Source organism: Heteronotia binoei, unplaced genomic scaffold (assembly GCF_032191835.1).
Source record: "Heteronotia binoei isolate CCM8104 ecotype False Entrance Well unplaced genomic scaffold, APGP_CSIRO_Hbin_v1 ptg001087l, whole genome shotgun sequence".
Taxonomy (NCBI): Eukaryota; Metazoa; Chordata; class Lepidosauria; order Squamata; family Gekkonidae; genus Heteronotia; species Heteronotia binoei.
The window spans coordinates 81229-83162 of NW_026800172.1; positions in this window are offsets into that span (position 1 = coordinate 81229).

A 1934-nucleotide genomic window follows, 5' to 3' on the forward strand; every position below is an offset into this window, starting at 1 on the left:
GCAATTGCCTAAGTGTGCCTAATCAATAAAGCGGCCCCGCACACAAAGGCTCAAAAACACATCCTTGCCAAGGTGGCAGCAGCAGCAGCAAACAGTGCAGAAATGATACAAAGGGTGTTCACACATACCCCTTTTCTGCTCCTGCTCACTGCAGCTGCCACAACCCCTGCTCCTCCATCTTTTCCTGTTAAACCTGCACCGAAGCATAAATGTGACACTGATTTTATTGGAATCACTATGGCCTGGAATTAGGGTTGTCAGCTGCCTCCTGGCCGCTGATGGGGAAATGGGGAGGGCTGACAGATCCAGGTTGGGATGGAGCCTGGGGAGGAGGGACCTCAGTAGGGTACAATGCCATGGAAGCCATCCTCCAAAGCATTCATTTCCTCCTGGGAAACTCTCTGTGATCTGGAGTTGACCTCTCTGTGATCTGGAGGGACCTCAGTAGTGTACAATGCCATGGAAGCCATTCTCCAAAGCATTCATTTCCTCCTGGGAAACTCTCTGTGATCTGGAGTTGACCTATCTGGAGGGACCTCAGTAGGGTACAATGCCATGGAAGCCATTCTCCAAAGCATTCATTTCCTCCTGGGAAACTCTCTGTGATCTGGGTACAATGCCATGGAAGCCATCCTCCAAAGCATTCATTTCCTCCTGAGAAACCCTCCGTGATCTGGAGTTGACCTCTCTGTGATCTGGAGGGACCTCAGTAGGGTACAATGCCATGGAAGCCATCCTCCAAAGCATTCATTTCCTCCTGGGAAACTCTCTGTGATCTGGAGTTGACCTCTCTGTGATCTGGAGGGACCTCAGTAGGGTACAATGCCATGGAAGCCATCCTCCAAAGCATTCATTTCCTCCTGGGAAACTCTCTGTGATCTGGAGTTGACCTCTCTGTGATCTGGAGGGACCTCAGTAGGGTACAATGCCATGGAAGCCATCTTCCAAAGCATTCATTTCCTCCTGGGAAACTCTCTGTGATCTGGAGTTGACCTCTCTGTGATCTGGAGGGACCTCAGTAGGGTACAATGCCATGGAAGCCATCCTCCAAAGCATTCATTTCCTCCTGGGAAACTCTCTGTGATCTGGAGTTGACCTCTCTGTGATCTGGAGGGACCTCAGTAGGGTACAATGCCATGGAAGCCATCTTCCAAAGCATTCATTTCCTCCTGGGAAACTCTCTGAGATCTGGAGTTGACCTAGAATTCCACGAGATTCCCAGGTCCCACCGGGAACCTGGCATCCCTACCTGGAACCCTTTCCTTTCCCTACTGTGTCATTCTGTAATGGTCAGCAGGGAAAGGGGGCAAGGCCCTTTAAAGGGTAGCTCATGGTGGTCATCTGCCACATGCCCCTTTCCCACAGTGATGGTGGAGGGAGTCTCCATGAAGACACTCCTTTGCATTCATTAGACAGAGACCCTACCGGATCAGATTAAAACACACTGAATTTTAATCCAGTTAAAAAAGAAAAGCCCAGGAATTTCATTCCCCTTTAATGCAGCAGCTTCTTGCTTTCCTTCGGGGGTAGAAGCTGCCCAGAACACCAAAGTGAGTTAATAGTTGGAAAGGTCATATATCCTGAAGCCAGAACTCTTTCAGCCACAGTTCTTCATTCTGTGAAGACATTCGCAAGGATGACCATTTTCCTCCCCAAATCTACATATTGCATGCTTTACTTTGGTACCTCCATTCTCTGTTGATGATACAAAATGTGACAGGAAGTTCTCAGGCAGATTCTCTAAGCTGACTTTGATTACTTATGCATGTTGATGTATTAGTAAAGACTGACGCTGATTCTCCACAGGGAACGTCTGTGCTCAAACGCCACCAAAATAAATGCTGCATAAGATCCCATTAACATGAACGCTGATAAAGTCTCCACCCCTAGGACAAAAGAGGAATTCAGCAGATGATGCCCAGGGTGTCTACAGA